General features: G+C 44.4%; 2 long non-coding RNA genes across 5 annotated transcripts in view; one reads left to right on the forward strand and one right to left on the reverse strand.

The window, feature by feature from the left end:
* The window catches only part of LOC138189917 (uncharacterized), a 145,726-nt gene that overhangs the window by 34,886 nt on the left and 83,087 nt on the right, over positions 1-27,753 (forward strand). Inside the window, exons 3-4 of one of the 4 annotated variants that reach the window (XR_011176156.1) lie at positions 6,066-6,137; positions 6,229-13,015. The exons of 1 other annotated variant lie outside the window; for it this stretch is intronic. This is a non-coding gene — a long non-coding RNA (uncharacterized LOC138189917). Of the gene's footprint in view, positions 1-6,065; positions 6,138-6,228; positions 13,016-16,725; positions 18,347-27,753 lie in introns of those variants that run through there. 2 more of the 4 variants (XR_011176157.1, XR_011176158.1) reach the window with 2 other exon arrangements.
* The window catches only part of LOC138189934 (uncharacterized), an 88,298-nt gene that overhangs the window by 27,944 nt on the left and 32,601 nt on the right, over positions 1-27,753 (reverse strand). The window lies entirely within an intron of this gene.

Below are 27,753 nucleotides of genomic sequence, written 5' to 3' on the forward strand. Positions count from 1 at the left end.
GAAGCTTTCCGCTACATCGCGGCTGGTTCCGTACGCGATTCGGTAGTTGTAATTTCGATGGATACTTTGGAAAACGCGGCGATAGCTCGTTTTCAGGCGACGTTCGCCGCTCGTCGACGGAACGACGCGGTGAGGAACGGTTTGGGACGGGTGGCGAAGGAAGAGGGTGAGAAAGAAGAGGAAGCGGCAGCGAGGCGATTGTTCGAGGCGTGGAAGCGCGCCTTAGATGCGACAATTGAGGTTCCAGACTGTGAACCTGCAATCAATGCTTCGTCGCCGTGGAAAGAGAGCCGCGGCGGAAAGGGAGAATACGGGGTTGCAGGGGTAGACGAAGGAGAGAGGACGAGAGAGGAGCGGTTCGAAAGAAGGAGCAAGACATAGATGGGGGTGGCGATGGTAAGGAACAGAGAGGGAGAACGCGGAGGGTGTGAAGACCGGCGGAAAGGGCTGGCTTTGTCTGGCTGTGAAAGCTCCTGGAGGGTGCGCGAGAGGGAGGGTTCCTCGAGGAATACGCCTCGAAGGAAGCCGGCTAGCATATCGAGCTCTCGCATCGCGCATCCTTATTTTACGAACGGAGCCTGGGGAGGATCGGCTAGCCACAAATCTGCCGATGTTCGAGAAAAAAAGCGGCACGAGGGCAACGAGAAAGGAACGGGAGAGTAGCGTAGCTCGGAGTGCCGCGTTTCCACCCTCCTACCGTGTTTTGCTCCCACCCGGAAGAGATATAGCGTGTGGTGCCAATGAAAGTTATGGTAAATAATGCGGCGACCGAGTGCTACTGACGACGAAGTGTATCGTTGAAACCATTGGTTTTCTCCGCTTCTTAACTTGAGAATTTTTACATGCTCGCGACTATGTATCGATGTACGCCTCCGCTAAATTTCGGTTTCGTTGCTCTCGAAGAGCGATCGTTTTCGTGATCCCAACGTAAATACAGGAGAAGGGAAAGAAAGAAAAGTGGCTGTTGTTTGAAGAAGTCTTTGAACCCGCGTATACTGGAACGTCGGTAGAGACTCATCTTTTGCCGTAACCTTCGCCAATAATAGCCGATAATAATCTACCGATCGATTCTTCCGCGTTATTGTAACTCTTAGTTGCGCGTGCAAGTGGATTCAGGCCAACCGATCCTCTTGATTATATGGAGCACCGCGTAATTACCGTTTCTTGTACACGCGAAAGCGAGTACAAACGATTATCCGATCGCACCCATGTCGAAAGAGTATCTCGACCAATTATATGTATGCAACAGCAACAATCTCGAGAAGCACCTGCCCCACCGATCCGACGGAGGATTCGATGCAGGATTTGGACGAATATATTACGCATACATTTTATTGCGTGAATATTATTTACTACGAAATGATAATACTGTTTAATAACCTGTACGTTGGAATTTGTCCGATAATCGATGAAAATACTCGTATTATAGTTATTAATATCCAATTACATTCGTTTCGGTTTTATGACCGATTTACTGTTATTAAGCGACAAATTTGTACAACGGTAATTGTATAATACGATTGCTGCGATATAACCATATAACCATCGTCGGTCGTAGAAGAATCAAATCTCACAACTTTAAAGTGTCAAATCCATTTACTATCGGGCCGCGCTTCAACTTTCACCATTCGTATCGACATATTCCAACAATTACTAACTAATTTAGCTTCTACTATGCGATACAACGACGTCCACACATTGAACAATTTCGACACAAAAGAGACGGTGTGTGTGTGTGTGTGAGAGCGAGAGAGAGAGAGAGAGATAGAGGAACGGTGATCACGCGGTGGGATTACCTGTGCACCATGAGCCATTAGCCAGGCGTGTGTGCAGTGTACTCGAGCGGACTTGTAGTCGCTTCTGGGTGGGAGGAAACGCGATTGTGTGTGCACGCGGGTCGGATAAACGCAGAAACACGCCGGGGAGGATCCTCTGCCGAAAGGCTTTCCCTTCGATAGCCGATCGCCGGCCAAACAGCCGCGAGTTACACGAGCTCGAAGACGCTGAAACCGCCTGTACGTTTATGCACGTACGCGCCATATTAAGCGTAAATGAAGCGGCCGCGTATACCAGTCGCATTAAGCGGCTTGCAGCCTAATGGAGGTAGCGCTGCCGATGTTGGCCGAGCAATTAAGCCAGTCAGCGGTCGAACAGAGAATAAATAACGGATATACAGGTGGTTGCGTCGAGGAGACGCGAGGAGCAGGCGATTGTTGTTCCTCCGTTCAGCCGCTTCGTCCGTTATTCTAGTATCAGGATGTAGACTTATCTGGACGAAGATCGAGGAGAAGTTTTGGTCTCTTTCTGTTGGATTTTGCATATTTATGTAAAGCAATTGGAGTGGTAAAAGAATTTTTTTTCAAGAACTCCTGGATAGTAAATAATTCGTGGAATGATGGAACACGATAGAAACTGCACAGTTCATTATCATTGCAAATTGTTATGGAAACTATTAGCGTTCTTACATTGAATTTTATTCGCTATCTTCACGGTTATTGTTACGGTTATGTTGTTGCTTGTCAAGATCATAAAATATCGCACAAATTTTGGTGCATATATTATCTATATAAGCAAAGACGTTAATACACCGATTTCCTCCATTCAAAAGCGATTACCTGGCGTTAAGCTAGTCTCGTGTAAGTTCATAGAAACCCGAGGAGAAGGAAAATCGAGGCGGATTTTCCTCGGCGATTTAACGTCTCATCGGAGCGCCGCGAGTAAACAGTTTGCAGATAGTAGAGAACCGCCGTGTTAACGGTAGCAGGGTCAATCGTCGGGAGAACCGGACCTTCCGCGAGTTTACGACGCCTCAAGGCCCCGCTCGTTTCATAATCGATGTTCTGAGTCGAATACACCACTCGATGACCGGTCGAAAACGTGCATCTCTCCCTCCGCCTTCGACACGGCTCGTCGACAATTTCCGATTTGATCCACGTGCCTCGCTTTTATGGCATCGAAAGTGTACTTTCCTTTACGACTATCCACCAGCAATTTTGAGCCTTGTTGCTCACGAGCTGTACGACTAAGCGCGTACTCTACCGTGATCAACGTCTTCATCGTCTCTAATACGAAGCAATGTTTCAATATTACGACGAGCAATATTTCGAAAAGCTTGAACACATGGCAGCATCACCGTCAATTAACCACATCAAAATTTTGACGTTTTAAAAGGATTATTAATCAAAGATGATATAGACAACAGTACGGAGAGTTACATTCTAGTGAAATACGTTTAATTTCCTCTATAGTGGTAACAAATCGTCCAGACAAAGATCATTCGTCATCAGGAAACGACAGTGGAACCCCAACGATAGCGACGATCTAGCGCCACGCGTTGCTAACAACCACCCGTCGCTAACTTCTCATCAATCGAACTTCTTCAATTTCCAGTTCCGTTCGAGGCGATTGAAAAACGCGACACGCACGAAACGACGCGAGAGTGGAGAGAAAAACGACTCGACTGGAGGGGTTGGGGGTTCGATTCCAGTAGACGAGGAGCAAGTATATAAAAAGGTGGGGAGGGGAAGAAGCGGAGAGACGCGTGGGCCCGAGGCCGGCATTAATGACGGTAGGTTCACGGCACTCGTTCGCCTCGTTACCGTCGCCCTGGGGCAGCCTGACTGTGCCTCCCTCATCCTCTTCTACCACCCTCTCTCCCGTCGGTCCTCCATCGACTCGTTCGCGTAATGCGGCCAGGATATTATTTGTTTCCACTTGTTTGTGCGCGCACCAGAAGCTCCCGACAAACAAACAATCTGCCTTTCCAGCGCGGAGCATCGCCACCGTCGACGTCGACCGACTGGCTCGCGCTTCCCTCTTCTTTTCTCTCTGTTCTTCCTTTTCGTCTTTCGGCCTTTCTTCCATGGCTCGCGATGAGACGTCCTTTGTATCGTAAATAGATCATGGAGAAAAAGAGAGAGGAGAAGGTGGAGGGAAAAGGAACAAGAGCCAAGCTCCAACGACACACGAGGCTGGATGTGTAGCCGGCAATGAGGCATTCGCCAGTCAGCCAGCCAGCCAGCCAACGCCCTTTTGTGTCAATGCTACGATAATTATTTCTGTAGACCGGCCCGTAATGGCTCATTCAGACGGTGTCGCCAGCTTTTTTCAATGGTAAATCGCGCCATTAAGCGGCCATAATGAACGCCATCGCCAGCAGCGCGCCGCCGATCATATTTGTCTCTCGCCACCGTAAAGAACTCCGGTCACCACACCTATCTGCTGTTTCTCTCTGCCGCGCGAATGCCAGCCGAAAGAAGGGCTGCCGACCCCTTCCGAACGCTTTCCCAGACGATGCCAAAGCAGCTTTGATACCGATCTCGTGAAAGCTGCGATCATAGCGAATCAAAGGATTTCGTTAAAGGCTCGTGTTTTGGGTGAATGAAAATTAAAGACACTTTGTGACTATCGTTAGGCCCTCTGGTAACGACTGAATTTCGAGTATTTCAGAATACGCGAATCGTTACTAAATTTGACAAAATACATTTGATAAATAAGAAATATTTAAAATTACGGTGTCTACGTTGGGAGTATTAAATTCTGGAAGAACGAAGAGCGGTTGCTTTGAACTCGGTGTCATAAAGCAGCTAGAGCACGTAGCGTCTTGCAAATGGGCGATAACCGTGCGGCGGACGAGCTTCGAACAAACTACCCGATGCTCGCCGTTTCCGTTCCGTGATAATTGTATAAATCCATTCTAAGCGTGATAGAACATATTATACGGTGGTTAGTCGTCGTTGCGACGGCTTGTAAAATTATCGTACGCATGTTACACGCGTGTGGCTAGAATGAAAAAAGGGAACACCAAGCAACAAAAGACGAAGAGAAGAATAAGAAGGCAGAAGTGGAACAGGATTATACCGTGATCTTCGTCTTTATACCTGCGCGATATCTAATGAAAGCGGCGAGATTTAACTGCGACAAAGCAACAATTTAATAAACACGGTAGCTTAAACTGCATCGTTTTTACGATTCGATAGGGAAATGCGATAAAACGAGCGCATTCATTCTTTGTAGTTGTTTTGAACAACGAAAGATATTCAACAGCGACAGCCGAGTTTCTGTATTACTTATCTTGCGAATCCCCTGTTAATTAACTCGTTTTGTTTAGCACGTCATAGACCGTATCATCGACACGGAACATGGGACGTGATCTCTTTTTCGATTCCGAAGGAAACACGCAACAAAAAAGAAAAAGATGAGAGGGAGAATCGGAGGGAAAAATCGGTGGTAGAATGTAGCAGGTACACACGTATACACGTTGCACCGCACCAGTTGCAACGTTTAAAATTCCGCCTACTCGTTACTCAAGGTTGCTAATTAGAAATCGCGGTAAGCATCGCGGTTTATTGTTACAATCGGACGAGGAGAGGATAGAGTGGCGGTTGCTGCTGTGTTCCCTGTTAGGAAATCTAACCGCGGGATCTAAGCGTAAAGCGCGCGGTTATTACAAAGAGAATGAATCGAGACTTCAATTTTCTTGTCGTGCGTGCGGTGTGCCACGCCAACAGAGAGATTTCTTTTCGATAACGACGTCGATACTAAAAATCTAATTAGCGTGGTTGAGCAAGGCAAACGGGTAATAGAACGAAAGGAAGAGGGAGAAGGGGTTGAGTGAAAACAGAGAAGCACGTAAAGAAGTAGGAGAAATAAATTTCCATCTCTTTTCGACCCTGCCGTATTAATTTACGAAATGGGTGAATCTCGAGAGTCAGCTTCGTGGAACGCGAGCTAGCCTTTACGTCCGGACATTTTACAAGTTAATTTTATCGTACAGGTTTGACGACTAAGCCTCGAGGCCTGTTTAAACTCAAAGGAAACTACGCGCCGGATGGGAAAAGTACCTTTAATATCGTTCAAAGTAATCTTGAGAAATTGCAGCCTGTCTGCGTTTACCACCTTGTCGCATTGCGCTTTAATATCTTCTGTTCATTATCTCATATCCTTCTTACGCGCTTCCCGCGTGTTTTATTTCAAGTACGCAACGTTGATTGAAAACAAATAGATTGCAACATAGCACTTAGGATACCCAAATTTCAACGCTATTAATTTATTTTTAATCCTAGGAAGATTAATCTGAAAATTGTGATCTGGTGCGAAAGATAGTCCTAGGAGAATCCTAAGCAGTAGGTATAAAAGTAGGATCTTTCAATATTATCAATTCATAATTCAATGAACTGAAATGGAAATCTGTTCGTTTCGTACCTCTAAGTTTTGTCTCATTTTCAGAATCTCCAAACATAATATGTATTTCTAAAAACTGTCGATATTACGATGATCCAGGCAAACCACAAATCTTCATAAACGCTGATACATTTCCGTTACAACTTCTGGTGTTAACGATTCGACGTTCGATGACACCGTCAGTATTCGTCGATTTCTTGGAAGGAAAAAGCCTGCGGCAAGAAGGTGGCGAGATTCAGCACGGTGGAATTATAGGATTGACGTTTTCGCCTCTCGATCCGATTAGTCGTCGGAGCAAAGTCACGCCGCTTATTCGAAACTGCCAAGGCGGCTGCGAGTAGCCCGATAAGGGGACGACGACAGGGCGTCGTATCGCTGGAGAACGTGACGTTCAGCCGCCGAATCTGAGACGACATCCGGAACAATGGTGCCTCCGGTGTCTCTCACCCGGAATCGAGATGTTACGTTGGCCATGGCGCTGACAAAGGGCCAGTATCATCTCTGACTATGAACCTACTGGTTATCATCGTACCTGTCTGTTTCGTGCTTTAATTTACTTTCAGGTAACCGTATTGTATCTTGACGCAATATAGTTCGTCTATATGGTCCATGTCGTTACAGATAATAGCTGTTATTTTGTATAGTATATCTAACAATGGTGCTCGAGTATGTTCATAAAAATTGTTCGATGATATCTAAACTACCTGTGAATCGCGAGTTCATTATGACAAAGGCGAACAACAATGAAAAAGTAATAAGGCGCGGGAACGACAGTTAGAGCGTCGTTATACGTACGATTGTAATTCTAATTTTTCAATTTTTTTACATTTATTAATTCGAAATATTTTCCCGAGATAATAACACGTTAACGCTTCCCCTTTATCGTCTAATCATTTCGAACTATTACAACATCGCCATTCACATCGAAGAAGATTCGATAAGGCGTCAGGTGTTTGCTGATTGCTCGTTGTTTGTAAAGGAAAAGGTCGGAATTTCAAGCATTCGTGAAACAAGCCCACACAATGCGTATCGTTTGAACGGGACGCGAACTCACGTATCATTGCCGAGTGATCGATGATTGGGTACAGGAAGGATTCGAGGAGAAATCGTACGATCGATCAGCCATGGAGTCGAGGTTCGAATTCCTGGCTGTCATATTAAGGGAACGAGTTTTCGGTATGGATTGGGAGCCGTGGTTCCACGAGGAAACACTCGAGAGGGCTGCTGATTGGGCGGTCGGCCGTATCGAATCGCACGGTTGCTTAACGTCCGTTAATTAGTCCAATTAGAGTGACGGCGATTGCCCGCTAATTAATTCAGCTATACGTAAGAACGGGTTGATCGCGTATGTATCTACCGGCTGATCAGCCGGCCGGATGTCAGCGGATGTCACACGTACGGAGGCGCACACGCGCGTCCTCTTGTTGAACGCCACTTGCCGCTTTGTATGTCGCGGGGAATACTCCAGTCACCGAATTGTTCCGCTGCTATGCGATCGAGTCGGTCCTCTGGGAAACGCTAGTGTACGCGTTCGACGTATACACGGTGTATCGAAAAACTATAGCGTACAGTATCAAGTTAAGGTAGGGTTATTTGAATGAGGAGGATACTTGGATTAATCTTAAATCCACAATTCCATCGATAAAGTTCTCTTACTCGTTTGATTTAACTCCCTGTAGTTTTAACAGTATGTACACATATATGAATGTTAACAAACCGAGACTAACATGGCGTTTCCACGATAACGCAACAAACTATGGGGAGGCGTAGCGTTAAGGAGTAGGCAGACGGTAAATTACAGTGCCGAGGTTCAATAACGATCTCACGGGCAAGATCGACGAGGTGGCTAGTGGCGCGAGACAATAAAGCTTCGCGACCGTAAAGCTGTCGGTCGGACACGTTTTCGCGCAGGTGTATCGCGATATAATTAATTTGCGTGATTCACGACACACCCTATAGACCCGTATAATTTTATACACGTAGATATCGGCCCGTACAGTACCCTTTTTTAAAAGAGTGTCCCGTAGCTCGTACGGCGAAATGGCGAAGGAACAGGGCGTGATACACCTGTGGCCAGTCCAGTCCAGTTCAGAACGCGACACACGAACTAACGAGCGCCATGGTTTCCGGAAATAACGAGCTTTTACAATCGCCAGCTGCCCATTACGTTTCCACTTGGCGATTCCGCCCGGCGCGGCGCTGCGTCTTCGCATATAGAAAACCGTATTCGTTACCAGAATGCACTTCTAATCATCAACAAATCTCGTTATCGAGACGATCAGAAGAATTGTTCCTCATTACACTTTATTGCCATGTTGTAAAATGCGACGAGGTAAAGAAGATCCCGTACGTCCGTTTCGAAACCGTAACTTCTTCTTCGCTACGCGATCACGCTGGATAGTTTGATAAAAATTACCGGCAATTAGCGCGCTAACTCGGGAGCTACGCAAAAATTTACGATAAACCAAGCCTGATACGATCCGACGCGATACCGATACACGCCTACCGTTTCGCCGACAATTTGTTTGGTTCGCTGATGAGAGATTCCAAAGTCGCTTCTGGTTCCAGGATTTATGGACTGAAACTCGAGTTCGGATTTTGCCTTTTCCTAAGCAGCTAACCAATTAATGAAATTTGTACACGACTGCGAACATACCTGGCTTTTAACATGTATAATTGGATTGCTTAAACATTATGAATGCATGGAATCTGCGAGCGAGGAATAACAAGCGTTTGGGGTAAGTATTTTCTAAGAATCATCAGGTCTGAGACACGATCGCTTAAGGTCGTTCGATTAAAAATCTCCCAGCCAGTTAATACAGACTTATTGTCATAAAATATATCCGGATATGTCACTCGTGTAACATCAATTTCAAAGGTCACCATCGAGAAAATATCTCATTTTCACGCCTAGGTGTTGCTGTATCTATGTCGCCCGTGATCTACGTCGATGTTTCAGCTTGTTCTGCGACTTAATCGTACGAACGAAATAACCTTTCGAGATTATATCGACGAGGATATGACCGACGACTAATTACCACCTCGTTATCTAAACTCGTAAATTTCTACCAGCGACTGAACGGCTACCTTCCTATCGCCGTGCGCGAACACAATACCCAAGAGCGTGCATCGTGGATCTTTCAGAAAACAGTTTCTGCATAGTGTTTTAACGTTTCGCGCCGTTTTATATAAACCATATGGTTCGTTGTCAAGGAGCTAGCCTCTACGCTGACTGAGCGGAAGTCGCAGCACATATCCGGCATTCATGAACTTATACATTGTTGGCTATCGGTGTAAATGGATGTATGAGAATCAGACAGATACAAGAAGATTTTAAATGATTTCCTTTGAGACCAACATACAACACCGGTTCTAACAGTGTTTAAGGATGTTATGGAGACTAATTTTATGTTCCATTTCCGCCATAAAGAATAACAGCTTTTCTACGTACGATCTCGTATTACATTCTCCTCGTTTCCCTATTCGTTTTCCCTAACCGAGTTGATAATTGACTCGAATGTGATATTCATGAAATGCGTTCAACAATCATCAGCGTTTAGATTCGCGGAGAAGATAGTGGCAGGTTTATTAAACTCTGGAACGATGGATAAATAGAGTATACAATGTACATGATTAAATACTATATGATGTATTAACATAGATATTTTCAACGATGGGTTGACCGATCACCGCCTCGTTTATATGACCTACTTGGTATCAATCGTCGCGAATAATTCTTCTCTGTCAGCCTTGAGAACTCATCCTTTCTCTTTCGTTCACAATTCGCGTACGATTTGCTCCAATAGCCACTTACGGTTCACACGTTATTATATAGCACCATAAGTTCATTCGTTTCTAGAGCCAACGATACCTACCAACGATAAATTCCAGCAATCTACCATTGATCATACAGGATGTTTCAGTAAAGACTCTTATACTGTTACAGGCCTTCAAACGAAAACGTCTTATATCCCAGAAACTAATGTAATTCGGTCACACGTTCATTCAGAGCCTTTTACTTGTTTGACAAGAACTACATGCTGCTGAAGTTTGACATCAAACGAATCTGGAAACATCCTTAATTTATACGTTATTAATAACTCATGCTCGTGTTTACGCTTCAGCAATGCCATCAACCCGCATTGAGCAATCCTATCTTTACATCGCTATTAATTCACGAACAAATTTAGATACAAGCAGCATCCATACGAAAAACGACCGAACAAATTGTGGCACCGCGTACCAAGAAATACGACGTATCGCGCGAAGAATCTCGAGCGAACGCCAATTACAGCATATTAAAGTCTTATCGAGCGAGCGCGGTTTTTCTTGCTGTCCCGCGGCGGCATTAAATTCAGGAATCTAGTCGCGGAATGTCGTCACTCGATTCTACCAGAGGGGAGCGGTTACGCGAGAGATCGGCATAAGTAGACGATACTATTCATGGCAGGACATGCGCGACATTCTTCTGCCCGTTAAGATCGGGCGTTCTCGTTGCCGATCGAACCAGAGGATCGATCGCGATTCCGCGATCGGTCTGGCAAACGTTTCATTGATTCCATGTTGCTCGACGATGCGAAGGAATGGTCCCTCCCCCTGCCCCCTTAGCGTTTATGGGGGATGAGGACGCCACCAGATTAAGGCGCTCCTTTATACGGTGAAGTTATTTGTTAAGAGGTTCGCGGTGGCTGGATGCCAGCTGCGTGTGAACTCTTATCTGGAACTCATAATGCACCTCTTTGGAACTCGATGCGGTCGCAAAACACGCCAGCATAGCGGCGCCATTACGCTGTCGTCGTCTACCTCAGCTCAAGGGGAAAAAAGGTACCGTGAATTCTGTTTGTAACCGGGCAAGTTACGCAGTCTGGGAAAGAGTATTTAGCTCTGTTCCGTGTCTTTACGACCCGGGTTTATGCGACTCGGAAGAGGGAGGAACAAGGAAAACTTGCTAACTTAATGTCTGTTCGTAATATAGAGACAGAGTTGAAGTCTCTATGGAGAGGAAAGATGGGGCTCTCCTGGAGAGGTGGATTGCTGGTAAACGGAGATCGAAGAACTGCTCGATCGACAATTACCTTTGAAATATCAGAATTCTTTAAAAATGTTATAGACAGGAAAAATTGGTATACTGAAATATAAATTAAAGTCTCTTAGATACGAAGGATTCAGGAGTCAGCCGGTGTAAATATTAACTTACCATATTCGGTAGAAAAGTACAAATGGAAAGCTGACTTACACTTATTGGCTTTTGAGTTCTCTGTATATCGAAACTTCCTCATGATCAGGCTACAGTTACTAGGTACGTGTTCTGACGAATGAAACTTCTGAAGACCAAAACACGTATATCCATTCAAGAGTCTATATTATATACGCGTATTTCATTTCTTTGACTTATCGAGTTCGTCAGTACCCGCATCCACTTTAGCCATATCCTTGTGGAACATATTCCATTTTACATCACGTGAACTTTCCAAATTTCTGCACGAACTTTTTCAGACCACTTACATGTTCCATCGTGACCGGTCACGATTCCTCTCGCAGATAATTGGATTATTACGCGTTCACCTTACGGTGGCCGGCCTATAGAAATTAACCACTTCATTCGTATCGTTACCATCGACCGTCTACATACATTACTCGTTTTCCGATAAACGCGTGTATACAGAAATTATCGCTGAACTCTGACGAGCTGAGTGGCGGCTTCTCGATCGGCGGAATCGGCACTGGCGCGACCAGCCGAAAAAGTAGAATGCGGTGATGCACGGGCCAGAGCTCGGCCACATATTACCCGCTCGTACATTACGTTTAATGGCCCGCTCGTAATGGCCAGCTCTTCTCCTACGTCCGAGCAATTTTACGCGATACTCGCTCGCGTAATCGTCACGATCGCCGCGGTTGTACGCGGATCAATCGCGGAGGCCGCTACTACGTAACGGGAAACCGAAATTGCCTCGGTACGCAAACTCAAGGACCGGATATCGTCGGAGGAGTCGACCGATGGCTAACGATAATTCGCGAAGATACGTTACATCGATTTCCGTTCGTATTAGGTTGTCCAAAAAGTTTCTTTCGTTTTAGAAGAAAATAATAGATGCGCAACATTTTTTGTTTTCAGCTAGAATACGATCGAAGATAAAAACCACAACATTTGACAGATTAGGTTTCATGTTTGTATCAACGTAGCCAGGTAAAGTAGCTACGTACAGATGGCGAAAGACATTTTTAGGACAACGTAATAATTAAATTAGTGAGTTGTTCGTGGACGGTGGAAAGAGAAATATTTGTGCGAAATAAGCGTGAACCATATGAAATATTATACAATATTTCTGGATTGTGAAAAGTTGGAAATTTAAATATTTTTTATTATTTATTATTTATTTATTTTTATATTTATATAAGGTAGTATGTAGCGATGAGAAGATATGCAGTGTTACTTTTGTGACGATAAAAATAGCGAATATTAATACTCTGAAGAATGTACCTGAACATAATTTTAAAGATACAGTATTTAGATACTGGTTTTATCTGTATTCTCTGGTATGGGTATGGGTAAACGATCGTCTTGTACGAGTATCGATTGCCTTATAAAAAGAACTTTCTTATAAACCGATCAATTTTCGAGACCGTGCAGCTGTACCGTCATATTGACTTCGTGTCTGTATTTCAGAAACGCGGACGCCTCTTTTATTCCCAATGTTTGATACATTCTATTGAATTATTCTCGAAGTGTCAAATATCTTAATTGTTGTCTTAATTGTAAAAATGTCTTAACTGTTTTCACCGGTGTATTTTTATATGTATACATATTTCAAATATAATGTTTTATTTTAAAGTCCCCTCATTTAAATACCTCCACATACCATAGGCTTTTCGATTATTCATCTTTCGTCAGAGTTTCTATTAACGCTCATTATCATCTATCAGATTTGACTTTAAAGGAAACTGAATCGAACTTCAAATAAACCATGAACGCGTGTATATCCCGAAAAATTTGGAAAGCGGTTTCGTATATTACTTACAGATACGTATATTTATGTATGTATTTTTATATCGTCGATATTACCCCTTCTCACGTCCAATTTTCGTTTATTCGTGGACGCATGGCTCCGTGAAAGCGTCCATTACCCTTTGCCATTACGTATTAATTTTTATTTTTGGGAGGAACGTGGTCGAATCGCCCCAATTAACCGGTCGTTCCGATGCTCGACGAAATGCATTTAACGCGGTAATTTCTGCCGTTGCTTTTTCATCATTTTTACGAATGATCCAATCCGTGTCGTCGACAATATTAAACACGAAAAATGGAAAAATGCCGCGATCACCGGTTAAACGGTTCTCATAGATAATGATCCGCGATCGTGCTTCTACAATTATTGATTGTATCGGTTGATCAATTTTTATTCACCCATTATTACCATAATTTGCATATGTAATTATAATGCACCAATCGCGGAACGACGTATCGAAAATTGCCCCCAGCTCGTAAAAGCGAAATCGCGCGCGGTCGCAACACAATCACTGTCGTCGTGTATCAATGATAATGAACTAAATGTGCAAAACGTAAGCGGCCTGCCCTGCTACCTCGTTCACTCGATGAAGAAATAATTGCCGTATCAAGCGGACGGAGAGTGTACACACATCGTGTATACACGATACAACTCTTTAGAAGCTAATTAGACCCATCAATTTCTCGACGGACGATCAACACGCGACATAACGCGACCATGTACGATACTTTACATTCTAATAAAGTCATTCTTTAGTGAATTTGCTTGGGACATCATACGTCAAAGCGTTACTGTCTACGTCACTTCCTTTCCATAGAAGATACATACAGTAAATTTAATATTATTAACCGTTAGATATGAAATCGTCCGTAATAAGTGCCTACGATATCGAATGCGGATGAATTTACGACTTTGCGCACTTCACACGTCAGCAATAACGATAACAGTTTCGTGCACGATATATGGTGTGCATGTTATTTCTCTAATTCTCCTAATCTTCATTTTATAAAATCCCCGCGTTTGTAAAAAATGATGCGAATCTTCGAGTAAAAAATTGAGTAAACAATCCTGCGAATGAGTAGAGAAGTGGCCTGTAGGTAGAATCAGCCGATCTTTATAAAACGGGGGATCTTTTTCGCGGGCTAATCAGCTCAGAGTCGTTTAATGGAAGCAAATGGAACGTAAGAGCGGCAATTAAGTCGCGAAAACGTTGAACGTTTGACGTATCCTGAAAAGGATCGATCCTCGGATCGGGTTGGAACTAGTTCTGTCTAGGTATGGCCGCGCTATCCCTCGTCATCGAACGATGGCGTCGGCAGTTTGATAATCGATCCGGGCCAGACGCGTTAATTATTTATCAGGTGGCACGCGCGATTGCCGATCGTCCAATTAAATTAAAGCAGGAAGCCGGATCGGAGGATATCGGCACTTGAGCGACCCTCTGTGTCCGCGCGTTTCGCCGCCACTATCTGATTGACGCGACCTGCCAAAGCGCCACTCCGCCACGCCACCATTCGGACCGAGTCCATTAAAACTCGTTAGTGTCCGAGCACGTACCCCCTCTAATTGGATGTCGCCAGGCTCTGACGTTTTCCTTCCGCTCTGGCTTGACTAATCTCCTTTACAGCCGTTGGCAATTTTCGACTATTTCCTTTGTCCATGGGTCATTCAGATCGACCGATTCCGATTTCCATCTGATTTCATGTACAGGTACCGATGGAGACATCAAGAATTTTCACTCAAAGTGGTTTGTTATCTTTTCCGAAATTATTATAAATATTCAATGTACTGGTCGATGTCAAGTATAGAGAATACAGGTAATATATGTGAAAATGAAATTCATTGATAAAGACTTTGATATTCGGTGTGTTAACGTTCTTTAATAATTATAGAATATGTGACAAGGAAAAGGAGACTGAAAGACTGGGCTTGACTAGTAAACTCACTGGTAATGACCGCTAACGTACCCATAACAAAATCGAGATAACGAAGATGACTATGACTATATTTCAATGGTTCACGCAGCGAAGCAATTCTGGACCGAAGATTATCTTCGACGTTGAATATACCTCCTTTCTTCTCACAATGAGGATCATTAAGTAGTATCGCAATTATAAGATAAGAAGAACGACATGTTCGGCAAACTATTCATAGACTTAAAAGTACAGATCTGTTCCAAAGAGGAGAGTAAAAATCAAGTAAGAGGATGTATTTACGCAAAAAGGGTTATTACAAGAAAACTTGTTAGTGGAAGTGCCAAGATAAAAGTGGTGATTACCGAGAGATAAACGCGAACAAATTCATGGCACTACAAAGTCAAGATAATTAAACGGTTAATTTCTACGACAGCTATAAAATCCAAAACAAATTCACTTGTTTCACTCGTAAATCTCGTTGGTAGTAATTAACATGGTCGATCGCGAGCGAAGAACGGTTCGAAAAGCAATGAACCAGCCAGCGGGTTGGTAGCCAATGTAGCCGGGAGGCAATCGTAAATTCTTGTACGACAGAACGAAGTCAGGCTTCCAGCAGTTTTCGTCTGGCCTCACGACACGGTCTTCCGGTGGAGAACGATCGTCGCGTCGGTGTGTGCTCGCGTGCACCAATTCGAAACGCGAATCGAAGAAAGTGGGCCCTTTCGTGTCGTTCGTCGTTTCTCGCAAACTTTACCCGAACGAAAGAAACGCGCTTCGGGGAACGCGGGACGCGATGCATATTAAGTATTCCGTCTCCTCTTTTTGCTGGCCAGCGCGGAGCAGCGAGCGGGTTTTTCGATCCGGTTGATCCACCTCCGGACGAACCGCTTCGCGCTTTTTACGGAAATTTTTCGCTTCTTTCTCTCTTGTTGCGGTGAGATTGAATCTAGATTGGCAGCTGGATGGAGGCATGAACAGGACCGGCCCGGTCTAATCTTTTAAATTGTTCGTGTTATTGATGTGGATGGATTAGTAGATTAACATTGGATGGGTCTCGAGTAGGTTGGTAATGAAGTGGTAGTCTCCAATAATATAGAGTCATATGTATGCAAATGGTCGTAGATATTCGCATAATGTCAATGATACCTGGAGAAACTCCTTAAAAAGACTCGTCCTGTTACCGATTGAATTTGTTGTCCGTTTTTTGGCTAGAAATATCCTTGCACGAGGAGATACTTTTAATATCCAGACGCTCGTCCCGGTGTAGTCGTTTATCAGCAACCTTCCCCTCGCGATATTTTCGACGTATCGCTTACGACACCTGACGGAGAAGTCGGCGCGTGCTACGCGTCCAAAATTAAAAGTTTGCTCGCGACATCGCGTCGACCGGTGCCCCGATATTAAACCTCGCGTTGCTCCTTAATTCTTCGATAACCTAATCGAAACCATCTAACGCTCGAATCGTACAAAATTTCTCGATATCGTGTCGCTATGAAACTAATGACTTTTAATCCATCAATTAAATACAATGATACGAGAAATTGAACGTTAAAAGCTGTGAGAAGAAAAAAAACGACTGCATAGAAACGAATGTAGAAGGCGAATTCGTGAGATTTCAGGTGAACTCTCTGAAGAGGAGACGCGTGGTGCTGAAAGAAGAGGTCGATAGAAGTCCCCGCTGCAACACGACGCGTTCTACACCCCCGCAAACATACGGGCCCCATTGTGTACCCTTAGGGGCTGGCACCCCGTGGCGGTTTCACCGGAGCCGTGGAGATACGAGCCGAGATACGGCAGCGTTTATAGAACGTACACCATGTTTCTTCAGTGAAAAGCTGCGTATACGAGGTAGCCTGAAAACCGTTGGCTTGCTTGCAAGCTGTCGGGGAAAAGCGAGATGGGAAAGGGGTGGAGAGAGTGAAAGCGGCCGGTATGTATGCGGTGTATGTGATTCGACAAGGAAGGTCGAATGTCGCGAGTTCCGCGAATACGCGCCGACTGAATAGATTTGCACAAATGAAGTCGGAGCTCTCACAGTCAGCCGACGATTCAGCAAGCTTACGCCCTCTCGTTATTTTTTACACTTATTTCCCTCCCCTTCGCTCGTGTTGCACGATCCACGCGTTCTGTCTCTCGCTTCAAGCTCCTCTCATTCACCTTTGAACGCGACCGCGTTAGAGATAGTACAACGATGTTTGCTTTATTACGAGCATTGGGATAATCAAGCCTTCAAACAGGCTTGTGCGAATCTCTCTTTTTCGTTGAAAGATACTCCGCCTGTTCCACGGTGGATATATTACTGCGAGAATGAAAATTTCCATATGAAATTTTTCTTCCTTCTACCCAATTACATTACGAAAAGAATGGCAATTGAAGACAACTCTGTCGCCCAGCAATTCGAGTAAGCGAACAAAAGACAATTCTTGCAATTTCTATATGCGCGTATCTCGTAACAGTGCTAATAAAATTTCAAAATCTACGAGAAAGATATCTTAATTAATCGAAATCGCTATAGTTAGTTTAGCTATACCAGAGCAACGAAACATCACCGCAAGCTCGATCGTTAACAACGAATCGATAACGTTGTAAAACAACTCGGTGGAGTCACCGCGGAGTCCAGTTTGAGCAGCGCGGATACAAAAAGAGAGGAAGTCAACGATGACTATCGTTCATCGCTCTCGTCCCCGGGGAGAGAAAGATATATCCCGGGGGCTGGAGAGCCGTGGTAACGTGGGGTAAAGACCGTCGAGGGAAGAGAAGTCAGGCTACCACCGCCGTTCCACCTTATCACCTACCAAATAATAGAGGCATATTGAATAGATAGGCGAGGCCAACCGATGTGTATCCGATCCACGACGTCTCCGGGGGATATTAAGGAATCGGCCCTTTTCCACGCCCCTCGAGTATCGCGTGGAACGCTATCGCGAAGTAGAGAAGAAGTGTTTTCGAATAAATCCGCAGTCCTCTCACGTTCGACGTGCCACCCTCGCGGCGAGGAAAAGGTTTCTTTTCCCGGCCTCTCTTTCTTCGGATACAAACAAATTCCGTGTTGCCGTGAAATCGATCCGTGACACGGATTGATTTCCATGCGGAGAATGCCGCTTCCTCCGCTCTGGACAGACGCGGTGACGCGAAACACGAGCACCTTCGTGTTACCCGTTTTGCCACTGGATGTCGCAGAATCGAAACGCTTTTGTGGATTTGTTGGCATTGAGATTTCTGAAGGTGGCATGGTATTTTTCGGATAATATTTTTGCAGTTTCTTTGCAAAATGACAAAAGTAAATGTTAATCTATTCAAATTCATTAACGATCGTTTATAAATGCAATCTAGCAAGTCTCAGGAATGGAAATTAATTTCGACTCTCTTAACATTCAGATTCTTCAATTTTATACTCTTCACTGTTACCACTCCTGTTTCCACCGACCATTGCTTACAGCATACTGTACATTTTCCTTATACTCTTTAAATCCGACAACGAACCACGCGATTCTCTTGTGTAAGGGTTGCATACGAGCAACACACGTTCGCAAAACAACACAGGAGCACGATCTCGTGCGTATCCTACGCGTAAACTGTTCGTACAATTCCCGGAAAGTGAAAGAAAATCAGGCAGAGAAAAGAGGAAAGGCGATCAAGTTGAACGAGAGAATAAGGGAGAAACGAAATCCGTGTGTTCGGTGGCTGGCAGCGTATTGGATTTGTTGGCGGTGTGTTGAACAAATGATTGCGCAGCTACCGCCATGGAAAAACTTGGCTGGAAACGGCTCCATTCGACTATTCCTACGGTTTCTCTTGGTTTCCTTCGCCTCGAGACCGACCGAGGGTTGTCGAACCAAGAAAGTTTACGGGCTACAAAGCGCTGCTGGAGAAAGAGCCACGAGAGAAAGACGGAGAGACTACAATCGTCTCTCGAACCTTGCCCAACCCCTCTTTTCCTTCGACCGCCCTCTTTTCCACTCGATCCACGCGCGTACGCGTACGTTCTACGTGACTGGGCTATGGTAGTGGTGGCTGAAAATTCACAGTCTCGCGTTCGATCGAGAGTCGGCTGGCTGTTAGCATTTTCCACGACAAGTTGGTTACCGTGTCGCGTGTAAAGGAAAACCAGACGAACCTAGAACCCGAATTGTTCCTTCGTTTTCGCGTTGGTTCTATTTTCATCTTTAAACTGGATGCAAGCAAAACAACGTACAAAAAGAATTCATTAGGAAATTCGACTATAGAATTAAGAAGAAGCACGACCCTCCTGTACGACAATTTGCCAATTAACGATATCTGTGTATTGACAAGTTACAAATTATAACTTATAGACTTTGTTTTTATGATTCTACAATTTTTCGTCAAATCGGATTCCTGCTAAAAGTATTAGCTTAATTGCGTGCAAGAAGAATCAGATCGATGGTAGGAAAGAACCAGTCTGTCTGATGAAAAACCAGACGCGGGACCAAGCTACTTGCGAGCACGAGAGCGAGGAACCGCGCGGAGCGACGCGGTGTTCGGCGTAAACGCAAACGACGACAACCGGGGGCTCCTCTTTTACGCAACGAACGGGGCCGAAATATGATGTTTCGGCAAACAGACGAAAGTAGAATACAAATATGTAAAGTCTGCACTCGAAAAGCCGGGCCTTTGCTAACCGTAGGCCGGCACCCCTCCCGCCCAGACGGACATGCCGGATTTGTCCTTCTGCCTCTTGACGTGTTGACGTTTTCAATCTCTTGCCCCGGCCGCGGCACACGTAAATCTAGACATCTCTTTCTCCCGGTGAACCGTGTAAATTGCGCAAAAGAGGATCCGTCTCGACTTTACTTCGTTGCAAAATTTTCTCAGGGACCCTTGTGTACTTCTCTCCCGCCGAGACAGACGTTGTTTCTGATCTCGGGGAAGCTTCGCTGATCTTGCGCTTCGATGTATCAAACTGTATTACGTGTTATGGAAGAAATTATTCAACGTATAGGATCATTTTTCTGGACGTTTTAAGCGTAAGAGGATTTCTAAACTTATGGATATTGATCTGTCGGTCGTAATTAAAGTGGGCTACAAAGGATATTCGCTATTTTAAAAGCATTTCCTACTAGAAACAATATTCGTAATTACAAATGCGAAAATCGGATAAACTTGACAATTCTTATCGAATATAACACGAAAAATTCCACGAAAGCAAAGACAGAGGGAAAAAGAAGCCATAGACCTGCGAGGAGCCTATTAAAACGTTGGCTGGCGAGCGAAACGAGTCGAGTTTACCAGGTAGCCGTAACGTTAGCAAAAATTTATCGTTCCTCTCGTCGACTCGGTTCATTCATAACGCGTGCGAACGCGAGATCGTAATGAAGAGATACGTGATCGTGTCGCGGATGTTCTCCGAGTTGAATCAACCCGAAAATTCCGCGATAATCGCTTCTTGATAATTGCCTGCAGCCAGTTATTTAATGAGAGTCGTTGTCGGTCTGAACTGCAAGAGCGAACTTTTATAAGCTGATGCACCACACGTTCGGTGCGTGCCGGAATCGACGATAAAAAGAAACAGACGGAGCGGAACAACAGCGTTCGACAATTTTAATTGATCACAGAGGCGGAGAGAGAGGGAGAATCTGGACAGAGAGGGAGAATCTGGAGAGACAGCGATGCAACTCGCGGCAGCCATGCGATTTTATGACGCGAGTGACTTTACGAACGCTTGGAAGCCTCGAGAATCGGCCACCCGCCACGCGAAGTAATTAAGCCTCGGCGGTTTGTTTCGCTAATGAGGAGTTTATCTTACGTGGTCGGTTACGCCGTTGCCTCTGGTTAGCGTCTATTACGGACGCTCGTAGCTACCATTTTACGCGTAAAAAAGAGCCAGAAAAGAACGCCAGCCACCCTGATCCTTTTGTATAATAAACAAAGATGTGTGTGATTATTAAGAACGTGGGGTAACGTTACTTGCAGGTAATTTTCGAGAAGGCTTGTTCGAAAATACAGGAAGCTTGGTGTAAATTAGACTTTTGAATATTAGTGTCTAATTGTAATTGAAAATCTGAGCAACAATTTGAGAGTTAATTAAAAGATGAAAACACGTGAAACTGCAAATATCTCAACATACTTTGAAAGATGGGAAGATGTTAGATAGGATTGAATTATATTTAGATCGGACGCATTAGATTTTAGCAAGGAGAGCAATGTAGATATTCGATAAACGATACCGCAACAGAAAACCTAACGATAACGAAAACCTAACAAACACTGAACACGAAATTCGTCTATTCCACTCAACTCGTAACCGCATCACAGTGCCTTTATTCGCCAATCGTACTCTCAGAGCGTAATCAGCTTGGACGGCAATTCGAGCGTCGCAAAATGGAAGGAAAGCGTCTGCACGGAAAATCGGGCGATCAAGATGCGACACGGGATCTCGGCGAGGTATTTCGAAGGACGACGAGGCAATCGGATTGCTCGCACGGCACGCATACCCGATGAACTCAGTGGTGCCGTCGGGGGATGGTCTGGCGTCGTTTATATTAATTTGCGGCGTCGTAGGCGTCGCGGTGCCCGGCGTAGTCGATGCCCGATATTCCGCACGTGCCCCCGCTTTTTGCCAAGTCGCGTTATTAAGTTTGATCCACTCGCATTCCGCTCGCGGTACACCGATCGAATAATACGGCCAGATTTTATTCGTCGTGGCCCAGACCAGCGGGAATCTTGTCTGCGATCTCTCTATAGAGGCTGCTCGCCCGTGCACGCGAGCGTGTATCGCTCGTGCGCGCGTGTTTCGTTCAAGTTTGTTGGTGTGCGTGGGCAGCTGGACCGAGTAAAACAACGGCCGCCCGCTGAATATCGAATCGCGACGCCGATCCACCTCGAGTCGTCTCGCGAATCGAGCTGAGTGTTCGTTGGTTTAGGGATGTACGGCGAAAATAAGTGGGGACTACAAGAGAAAAATATGATGAGTTGATTCTGGTTAATTTTCTCGTTTGAATGTCACTTTATGACTAAAGAATGATATGTTATTACGCCATAGTTGCAAATGAAAACAATTTGCTTGTTTCGAAGAAGTAGGCTTCTTAAAAATAGCCTTTAAATCGACGAAATTTTGTAAGAACCAGGCGAAACTTTGCAGGAAATCTATACGGACCTTCCAGCGAGAATTCTCGCCACTCTTCTTTAACAGGTTGAGGAATTTGGGGAAGAAGGGTCTGAGGGCAGGTGTAGATGAAATTTAGTTTGTCGTGATTTAATTTGGAATTTTTTCGGAATTTTTGCTTCTCTTCGAATGATGTCTTTAGATAATATATGGATGGGTATGTCGAAGTCTAACATAACGGGCTTTTAAATTAGAATTCTGTGAATTTAACGAAGACGGTGAAAGGTAAAAATAGAATGAAAGAAGTGAGAAACGAGATATCGAAACGACTGATGCCAATTCGCAGGTCTGTGGCAAACGGTTGGTCCGACAATCGATTTCAATTATACATGACATAGCTACAACGTGTTCTACAGCGAGCGTAATATGGACTGCCGTACAGTGGCGCCATCGTTCCAACAAGAACCCACTTTCACCCTCGGTTTCAAAAAGGAAAAACGACATTTACTCGTACAGTGAGTTTACGAGCGACATTCTACTACCACTTGATTTACTAGTTCACTTAAACGAAAACAGTCATAAGTTATTAAAATATACCACAATAAACCTTCTTGAATCTCTTCTGCCTGTCGATTTATCTATTTCTCATTGTCACTCAAATTAGCGTTCATTCATGAAATTCATTCAATCTGAAAAAACGTCGCAACATCCCTGATTCTTCAATACACATATAGTGGCTCCAAAAAGTATTTGGAGGTTCTATATTGTGTTATCAAGTTTTTAATCATATGACAGGACTCCTGAATAATACGAAATCTAATATATTAGAAACGAATCGTTGACATTTGATTGGGACGTTTTACCTTATCCTCCATACTCTTCGGATATTGCCTCGTGCGATTATTATCTGTTCCATTCGGTAAAAATTTCTCTTCGCGGTAAAAGATCCAGTCGAATAAATGACAGAAAAATGCGCCTATGCAGAACAATATCTTGTTAGCAAACCCCAGAAATTTAGGAAAAAGTAGCGCTGCTCCCAGAGAGACAGAGGAAGATAATAGACCAGAACGGATCGTATATAACTCAATAATATGACATAAAACATAAAATATCGGACATTTGTCGTTTATTAATAAAGCGGAAGAAACTTCTAGGACAACGTAATACTCGATTAGCATGTAAATACAATAATAAATACGATGATGAGCGAATACTTTTTGTAGCCACTGTACCTTCGTTTTCAACTGCAAATAAATCCATTCTAGTCGGACGATCTTTTACACTCACCTCCTGATCATCTCGTGACTCGTCTAAACACCTCTTGGCAGTTTCCGCTCCAAGTTCCCATCTTATCAGGCGAAAAATCTCAACGTGGAAAAAGATCGCGAAGGAGGAACAGGCGCGAGATCGTGTCGACAGAAATTCGGGGACGGATGCGAGTGAGTAGCACGCGTGTTGGTTGCGGCAGGTAGCATCTGGGCACTGAAACCGCGGCGGATCGGGCGCTCGAAGGTAGAACAAGTTGCGAGAACGGGTAGAGGAAAGAAGGCGAGCAGGAAGGAAGGCGAGCGAGAGAGAGTCCTTTATGGTGGATGCACGGGGCTGGCCAGGTTCTTCGGCTTCTCCTCCGCTTCTTCTTCTTCTTTCGGCCGCGATATACACGCCGGAATGTTAATGAGTCGTCGCATCGGAACAACGACCGAGCGATCAAATTATTCGCTTCTGACTGGATCCGATCAGATAAATCTTTCATAGAGAAAGAGAGAGAAAGAACGGAAAGATGGTTTTTCTGGTGAAATTTGAACGCCGGCCACCGTGAAACGCATATTTCGTCCGCGGTATCATCCGTAGACAGATCACGCGAATTATGTCGAACGATCGAGAGTATGATAGAGAGGATCGTTAACGGAATTCGTCGATGCCAGGGAAATCGTTATTCGCTTCGACAGCCGTCTTTTTGGCGCTCTGTCGGCGCTGATTTCACGTCCCGATAGTACACGGCCCCAAGGTTTCTTTCGACTTGAAGACAAGTCCGAAATTAAAGATTTCCACTCGATATTACAACATGCTGTCCCGAAGCATTCGCCTCGAAGGAGTCGTTTGGTATTCCGAACTCCTTGCTCGAACGTTTTTCCTTCCCTTCCAATGGACTAGCGATGAATTTTAAATGATCCCGATTGACGAACGAAGATCGGCCAGCGTAACATATTTTCTTGCAGTATGTCGAAGTAAAATATGTCTCTTTCGAGAGCTATTACATCATTGAAGATACACGAAGACCACACGGATAAAACAAGATAAGACTATTTTTGTATGTTATATCACTAACCCATATTTTATATCACTAACCCATTAAGGAGCAAGCAATGATGTAACGTGCAGAAACTGCGCAAACGTAGTGTTGTCAAACAAATATCCATGATATACGAAATCGATGTTTCCAGCGCTCACGTAATCATCAGAATGCGAATATACGTAAATAAACATATCTGTCATGCGACGTTTCCCATCGATTCTCCCTGTGTCTGTGCGTGCTCGAAATTGAGTAACGTTCGGTAAGCACGTTCGGCCGCTCTTAACAACCCAGCAGAAACCTGTTCTCGGCGTTAAGCGTTCCCGATAAAACGGTACAGGAAATTCGAGCCAAAATCGACTGAAACGTCGCGTGGAACGCCTTTAATCCTGACAACGTTCCCCTTTTCCGACTCTGATCCTCGGACTCGTGCTCGTGATTCCAGGCTGGAACAGGGAGGCGTTACCAATTTCTCTTTCACGTATTTGCTCGCAAATACCTGATAAGTGACGACGTTCACAACGGGCATTAATATCAAAGTGGTCAACTGTAAATCGAGTAACCCGATGTCTCGTGGGTAGGGCCATTTACATACTAGCCTGGAGCAAGCGGCAACGAGTCGGTTCTCACGTGAGGACACGCGTTTCGGTTCGCTTGCTCGTCTTCAGGATGACGGACGTATGCGATCGAGCGGCTTTTCTTCCTCTGCCTCGTTCCAGCTTGCATTAATTATCCGTTAGCGGGACGACAGGATCAAGGAACGAGTAACAGCGAGAGAAAAGAAACGAAGAATATTCAAATGGAGGATTGGGGAGAAACAAGGAATATCTTTGTGTTTCAAACGAATATTTCGGTATGATAAAATATTCGCGATAGTTCGGTAATTGGATTTGTTTGTATAAAACTTATAGGATTAAAAGTAATATGTACGTCGATGTGTTCGTAGTAAATATTATTTAATGATAATTCGAAGGATATATTTATTTATATAGCGTGTTATAGGGTGATCGGTGGGCGAACGAGTATTCATAGGACAACGGTGCGTACTATCGAACTCTAATGGGGGAAATCCATGGTGAAATAGTACGATATTACCGTCGCGACTAATTACGGATATCATAGATACCCGCATTATTGACATTACCTGCGGTTGTAGACGGGGTCGTTACATCTATCTTGTTCGCCTGCGATTAGTTTAACTCGTAGCTGGCAGTTGGTATCCACCGGGTACGCGTGTTTGCGTTACAGCGGCGTTAAGTACACGCGTTACTCCGCTTTCGCTAATGGAACAAATCGAGTCGATCTGCCGCGGGACGCAGGGAAATTAGAAAGTCGCGGTCAGACTAATCGTGTAATCGCGCGTTTGTACTTGCTTGTTCCAACTATAACTCGCGTATACATGCGATCTCGCGACTGAAGAAAAATCATAAAAATAATGACAGCTGATTTATAAGCGTGTGTGGTATACTTTCCAAACCTAATTTAACCTATTACATGCTATCGGAAGAACACGTTACAAAAGATCATCTCGTCCCTTCAAAACAGAACAAACTGAAAATACACTTGGAAACATACTACCGAGCGTTCAACGATCAATCACGATAAGTACCATCAAGCTCGGGCGATACGTTCCATAATGGCCCGAAGAACGATCGGAAAGACGAGCAGAAAGATCGGTTCCTCGAGTCGAACGAGGCGCACGTACGCAGGCGGGAACACGTGTAACGCATGATCGCGAACGAGGAACGGGAGAATGCGAAAGATGCCGAGGTGCGGTCGGTTTTGCAGCGACGATTCGCCGACGTCGCGGCCGTGCTTGTCGTCGCTGGCATCGTCGCGAGCGGGACACGCGGCCACGGGGAATGTTATCGCGCCTGTATCGTCCGCCGGTTTTCATTACCATTCGTGCCTCGGACCGGCCGTTGCTCTGAAAAACACTATTTGATTTATTGCCAGCCGCATAGCCGACGTCTCGCGACGTTGCCTGCCCATTCTCTGCGTTTCCAACGCAAAATACACCACCACCAGATTTAGGATGCAATTCGCCGACCACCGCTGCTACCTCTAGAATTTTGCCCGATGCGATCGCCAGGGACCTGACGACGTACAATCGCGTTTCTTGCCGCTCACGTGTATGTATGGAATATAAGAATTTGTATTTGCTAGTAGAATTCTGTAATGAAGAGTGTGATGAGGTGTTGGTGGAAAAGGTTGGAAAAAAGGGACGATGTTTCAAGGCGCTAGAGGAATTAATTTACTTGAACATTGTTAATTATTACTCCAAAAATCCTTAAGTGTTACAAGCTAATATAAAATTTGCAAAATCATAATTTATCAATGCAAACAATCGAATCACTTTCGCAATACCAATAAACGCCTTAGACGTACCAAACCGCCTTGCGGTTCCGTTCGCCTATTATTACACGAAATCTCTGATCGAAGGTCTACGAAGGATACTCGATAAAAGTAGACCAGGTGGCCGCTGGCCAGCTGATTGATGGCCGGTGAGGGAAGTTTAACGCGTCCGAAGTGCCGATAATTCTAGCTCAGATCCTGCTCTCGTTATTTAAGAGAACGATCTGATACGGTTCCCGTTTGGAACGGGTCGATTTATCGATTCACCATGAAACAAGGGGGCTCAGGCCGAACGAAATTTTTGCGGAATCCAAGAATTTCAGAATAGCTCCGTTACCTCGACGAACCTATTTCTTTGTGAAGCAGGTTGCAACTGCCTCCCTCTCCATGTATAATTCCCTCGCGTCTATCTACCCCGATATCTTACATAAGAATATAAATATAGACTCATGCCGGATCGTTCGAAACGCTGCGAGCAGTTAAACGATCAATTTCCTGGCAAACGTGAATGGCATCGAGCAAGGCTCTTTTGGATGGTCCCAACGGAAGAAGTTTTCTCTTCGGTAGAAGAAAACGAGTTGGATCATTAACGATCGCTTGATTTTAAGTGATTTTATGGATAATAAAAGTATAGCTAAAATAAAAGAGCCACGGATTGATCGGCGTGTCAATATTTAGAATTAGTCATTAAAGAGATTGATAGAATTAAAGATTCTCATTTGGTTACAATTTAAAATTTTATTGGTTCACTAATTTCCTCTCGTTTCATTTCTTATTTCAGAGTATATCTATTCAGTGGCTGAAAATTAGTATCATCTTCTTCGTAATACAAATCTTATTCTAAAGAGAAAATTGAACTAATGATTTATCATACTGGCCAACTATATGGAGAAAGGTAATAACTACAAAAAGTGTAAAACAAGTTTTTCTTGTCCC

Source organism: Bombus flavifrons, chromosome 1 (genome assembly GCF_040668555.2).
Source record: "Bombus flavifrons isolate JBK064 chromosome 1, iyBomFlav1_principal, whole genome shotgun sequence".
NCBI lineage: Eukaryota > Metazoa > Arthropoda > Insecta > Hymenoptera > Apidae > Bombus > Bombus flavifrons.